The sequence below is a fragment of the Alexandromys fortis genome, unplaced genomic scaffold (genome assembly GCF_014885135.2).
Source record: "Alexandromys fortis isolate MF-2015 unplaced genomic scaffold, M_Fortis_MF-2015_v1.1 scaffold_90, whole genome shotgun sequence".
NCBI classification, from domain to species: Eukaryota; Metazoa; Chordata; class Mammalia; order Rodentia; family Cricetidae; genus Alexandromys; species Alexandromys fortis.
The window spans coordinates 347,319-353,578 of NW_026067985.1; positions in this window are offsets into that span (position 1 = coordinate 347,319).

Sequence of the window (6,260 nt, forward strand, 5' to 3'; positions counted from 1 at the left end):
ATTAAGCAGGAAGAACTGTCTGGAACACGGCTGGAGCCAGGCTGGATGTAGGGTTGGAGACGTTTCTGTTCATCACAGTAACGGCCCATTTGCAGTGATCGGCTGCCCAGGTGTTAATAACGCTAATGGCATAGGAAGGGGAACCTGGCCACTCGGCTGAGCAGGAGAATTATGCAGAGGAGCACCCGGGTTCACATAAATCAGCTGTGCGAGGCGCACGGACTGAGGCGGGACTTAAAATTCCAGTCAGGAGCCTGGCACTCTCATCATCAGAGCTGGAGAGGGAATTTATTCTGTTTATATGTTTTTACTGCATGACAAGGCTGAAGAGCAGAGCCCTCCACAGCCATTCTGCGTTTTAAATATTAGTCCTGAGGATGGGGCGGGGTCAGCGCAAATGCTTCCTGTGGCAGAATGGGGGACAGGGGCGGCAGAACCGTAGGCATGCTGGAGTTGGAGCTCACATTGCCTAACAATGTCCAGCTTTGGTCAGAGTTTAACTCTCCAGGGTCCACATGTTTCTAAGGTCACCGGGGGACAAGTGATGTCTTCTTTTTCCAAAGCTGGGGACATAGCCAGAGCTTAGTCCACCTTCTTACCTATAGGTATTTTTAAAATTCTTTGTGGTGGTTGTTTTTTTGTTTGTTTTGTCTGTCTGTTTGTTTTGAAACAGAGTTTCCCTGTGTAGCCCTGGCTGTCCTGGAACTCACTCTGTAGACCAGATTGGCCTCAAACTTACAAAGATTTGCCTGCTTCTGCCTACTGAGTGCTGGGATTAAATTCTTACACCACTTTTGAAATTCTCATTAAAGATTAATTTCTGTTTTTATTTTTCTCTGCCTCTCTCTCTCTCTCTCTCTCTCTCTCTCTCTCTCTCTCTGTGTGTGTGTGTGTGTGTGTGTGTGTGTGTGTGCCCTGTGAGCACAGTTGCCAACAGAGGTCAGAAGAGGGCATCAGATCCCCTGCTGCCGGAGTTACTGATGGTTGTGAAACTCCATGTGGGTCCTGGGAACCGAACCCAGATCCTCTGGAAGAGCAGCCAGTACTCTTAACCTGAGCCGTCTCTCCAGCCCCTTTAACTTGATTTTTGAATTCAGGTGCCGAAGAGGCAGCAGAATGTTGACAGACCTCAGTGGGATGAAAAGGGCAAAGGGTAAGTGGTAAGAGGGAGAAATGAATGGGGTGGGTTGAGAAGGGATTGTCCTTGTGTCCTTTGGCCCTTGGTGATGCCCCGTGCTCTGCTTTTGTCCCTTTGGTTACTTGTGCTGAACCGTGGAGGGGGCTGACTTTAAACAAACTCCAGTCGCCTTTCTACCGGCAAAGGCTCTTTCGAGAATCTACCCCACCCCACCCACCCTTTGGGCCTGGAACCCAGAGCCCTGTGTGGGCTGAGCAAGTAGTCTGTACTTAGCTACTTGCCAGGAGTGTTGTTTGTTTGTTTTAGTGTTTGAAACAGAATCGTGAACAGGCTGGCCTTGAACCTGCAATCTTCCAGTCTCGGCTTCCCAATTAGCCGCAACTGTGTGCAAGTAGCTGAGATTATATGTTTGTGCCACCGTGCCCAGCTGAGAGTCCCTTTTATTGCTGCTGAATTTTGTCTGTCCATCTATTTATCAGCATCCATCAATCATTCATTCATCCATTCATCTCTCCTTCTACTGTTCACTCATCCATAGACCATCCATCTGTCTGTCTGTCCTTCCGTCTGCATTTTTTCACCCATCCACTCATCCCTCTGCCCATTTGTCTTTCTCCGTCATCCACTCATCCATCCATCCATCCATCCATCCATCCATCCATCCTTCCATCCGTCCGTCAATCCCACCGTCCTTCTGTCTGTCCATGCATCTATCCATCTACCCACCCATCGATCCATCCATCCATCCATCCATCCATCCATCCATCCATCCATCCTCCATCTATACACCCTGCAATGTGGTCTCTCGGTAGCTTGTTCTGGGCCCCATTCTGGGCTCAGAGACAACACAGACTCTCAAGGCTCAAGCCCTCGACTGAGCTGACTCTGGCCTCTCTCAGTTGTGTGGCTTCAGGGTCTTCATGCGCCTGCTGGATCTGGGCCTCTTCCTGCAGAATGGGAGTGGTGGCGCCCATCTGGAAGGAGACTAGCATCTGGGGATGACACGCGGTATGGGGCTAGTTGGAACAATATTACACTGTAGTCCAGTAAGTCTGGGGATTCCTAGGGACCTGGGGGGAACTTGATGAATGTGAGGCCTTTGGCTATGGGTGCTGGGGACCAAGACATGTACATTTTTAGCAGGTGTCTTCTGGTTCTACTTCAAGAAATCAGTCGTGGGTTCTAGGAGACAAATGGCCTTCCCCAACACCCTCCCCCCACAACCCAGCCATTCACAGACTTTGCTCCACCAGGTGTCCCTGGATCTCCGCCAGCACCTACAGGACACTATTTTGGGGCAGATGAGGGTGGAGTTTCTGGACCCTGAAGGCATCTGGGAAGCTAAAATGAACTCATAAGAGTTGGGGTGGTTTGGGCCAAATAAGCCTTTTCCAAGAACCTTTCTTTTTAAGTTGTCCATGTTGTTGTTGTTGGTGGTGGTGGGGTGTGTGTGTGTGTGTACTTGTGTATGTGTATATGGGCACACGTGTGGGTAGGGGTGTACTTGTTGTGTGAGTGTTGGGAATGGGGTAAAAACACAAGAACAAATCCCCTGAATCTGTCTCTTCAATCTCCATCACACTTCTTGGATGAAATCACCCTGAGTCCATTTCACAGTAGAGCAAATGGAGGCACAGTGACTTCGGGGATCCAGAGCCCCCTCATTGGGTAGGCTTCTGAAGCCCCTTTGAGATTTTGATGGGTCACTGTATTATTCAGCTGTCCCCTCCCCTTGGATCTGTGCACTCATGTACAAGGACGAAGTGTGTATGTCCACATGGATTAGACACTTCATGTATGTGTGTGAATGGCCACATGCCATGGGTGTGTATATGCATGCACGTGTCTCCATGTCCTACCACACACACATGTGTCTCCAGGAGCATGTGTCTCCATGTCTCACCACACATGTGCCTCCAGGAGCATGTATCTTCTGAAGGGGCTGGCATGAGTTCTCTTGAACACTTGTCTGCATGAAGCTTCTGTTGGTGTCCTTGTGTTTGCAAGGGAAAGTGTGACTCTGTGTGGCCCATACATGTCTGTACTGTGTTTGCACATGTGTGTATCTGTCACAGGAGGGTGGTCCCAATGTGAGCTCTGCTGTCCCCACAGACAGAACTCCGTGCTTCCCATATGGACTGGTGGCTGGGGTACCTGAGCAACAGGAGCCCCACTCTCTCCCCTCGAGTCCCCTCCTCTTTCCTCTCCTGTCCCTCTTCTCCTCACAACCACTTCCCTACCTCCTACATTCTTTCTTCTTTTTTCTCCCTTTCCCTGTCCCCAGCTGCGGTCACAGCTTGTCTTCAGAGAAGCAAGGAGCGAACCCTCCCCACCCCAGCTTCCAGGACCATTCTAAACAGGCCTCTTCACAAAACCCAGAGATGGGGCTGCTATTTTAACGCCACCCCAGCATAGTGCTCTGGATTTTACCACAGCCAGGACACCCTGGAGGAACAGAAAGAGAACCTGACACCTGTGTGGACTGAGGTCGTGTCCACCCCCCCACCTCCCCCACCCCGGCCACCCCCCAGCTGTGTGACCTTGGGCAAGTCCCTCGACCTCTGTCAGCATCCTGATGGGACAAACAACACCTTCTAGGACCCTTGCCGAGAAGTTGCTGTGAGGGTGTTTATTCTGTGTATTCCAGTGCTGGCGAACCAGCAGGAACTAGGCAAGCGCTGATAGGTTTGTTTAAAATCCAAACAACAAAAACCCACACAAAAACTACGATGTTTATCTGGCCAAGGAAGTAGAGACTAAATGTGGCTCTGTCTAGAGCAGTGGTTCTCAAACTTCCAACGCTGCGACCCTTTAACACAGTTCCTCATGCTGTGGTGACCCCCAGCCGTAATATTTTCATTGCTACTTCATAACTGTAATTTTGCTACTGTTATGAATCGTAATATAGATATTTGATATGGGACCTCCAAGGGGTCATGGCCCACAGGTTGAGAACCATTGGTCTAGCATGTATTCATGAACCTGGAGGATGTTCTGAGCCAGCCCGTGGCTCCATGGCTATTCGCAGGACACAGCCCTGGGTTTCAAAAGAAAAAGGAAAAAGGCTGAGAGAACATGCAGGCCCAGCTCACCACAGTGCCTGGCATTCTGGGTAATGGGGTTTTTCTGCCTTTTGTTGATCTGAACTCTCTAAATTCTCCACAGTGAACAGCTAGCTCTAATGAAGACCCGAGTGCTGTAGGGCAAAGGGGAGAGAAAGCCGGCCGTCTTGCAGGAAACTTCGATGACCACAAGGACAACCGAACAGGTTCCTGTCATTGTGCCCATTTCAAGTGGCTCATTCCGCCCATTGCCCATCCGCCCCCACCCCCACCTCACCAGTGTTAAAACGGGACAACTCCCTCATCTGAGCTTGAAGGACAAGGGACCCAAAGGCAGGGCATGGCCATTCATTTTCATAATGTTTCTGTCTTTCTGGTCTTTCTGTCAGACCCAAGTTGGAAGGGACCGAAAGAAGCAGTCTCTCTGACACCAACTTTTTCAAGTTGGGAAACGGAGGTAGAAAGGAGTGAGGTGCTTGTTTTGAGGTGTGGCCTCAGGCCTCCTAAGTCATATTCAGGGGCTTGATATGCAGTCAGTGGGCAGATGCATGAAGTCATGGGTTCGATCCCCAGCACCACACACATCAACTGGAGTGGGGCATGCCTGTAATCTCTGTGCTAGGGAGGTCTTGCCACAGGTTCGAGGCTAGCCTGGGTTATATAGCAAGACTCTGTACCCCCAAACAAAATAACAACAAAAGTCCTAGCCAGCTCTTTCTAGCTAGTCTTTTTTTTTTTTTTTTTTTTCCTGAAGACAGGAGGTGCTTCGGGAGACTTGGAGAATCACAGGCCACTCCCCACGGCCCTTCATAACAGCTTCACAGACAACTGTGCCTGCTGCTGTATGCCATAAACTGTACCCTTTTCTGCTGTTTACAGCCGCCTGGGATCATATTCAATATAAATGGGGGTGAAACTAGAATCCCACCCTACCCCCTCCCTCTCTAAGGTCTCACTACGCAGCGCAGGCTGGCCTAGAACCTACGCCTCCTGCTTTAGCTTTGCGAACATTGGGACTAGAGGTGTACTCCAGCGTGTTCATTCCGCAGTCATCCCGAAGGCCTACTACGTGCTAGACGGGCTTGTGACTACATCAAAGCAGGAGAGAACACCCTCCACCATAGAAAGGCACAAAGTGGGGCCAGCGGGAAGGCTCGGCTGGTAGAGCTGCTTGCTGCCAGAGTTCTAGCGTAGGGACCCACACGGTGGAAGGAGACAGCTGACTCCCAACATGTTGTCCTCTGACCTCTGCACACACATCATGGCACACACACAAGAACAAAATTAAAAAAGAAACCACCAGGGGCTCAGCAATTAGGAGCACTGACTGCTCTTCCAGAGGACCCAGGTTCAGTTCCCAGCACCCATATGGCGGCTCACAACTGTCTGTAATTTCTGTCACAGGGGATCCGACACCCTCACACAGACGACATACGTGCACACGAAACATCAGTCACATAAAATAAAAATAAACAAATCATTAAAAGAAAAGGAACCAAAACCCAAACTAATGCCCCTAGAGCCATGGTTCTCAACCGTCCTAAAGTTGCGATCTTCCTCATGTTGCGGGGACTCCAATCACAACATTTGTTGCTACTTCCTAACTGTAATTTTGGTATAGTTATGAATCCTAAAGTAAATATCTGTGTTTTCTGATGGTCTTAGGTGACCTCTATGAAAGGGTTCTCACTGCCCTGGTGCATGGGGACTGGGACCTTATACCTGTCAAGATGTAATGTTGGGACACCTACCCTGACTCTCAAGATACTAGATTAAAAAAAAAAAAGACCACACAGAGCTGAGGGAGAAAAGATTTTTTTATTAATCTTTCTTTTTTAAAAAAAGTTGACTTTTTGTTATTTTTTTGTGGGTTTTTTTGTGTGCTTTTTTGGTAAACCTCTTTCTGACTCCCCTTCCCCACTCTGCCCCACCCTCCTCTTAAAAATATAAAAATGTCCAGACCCAGATAACTAGAGTACAATAAATAAACAGTAAACACAAAAACATACTTTATTTGTTTCTTCTTTATACAAAATAAGGAAACTAGGAGCGTCCGACTT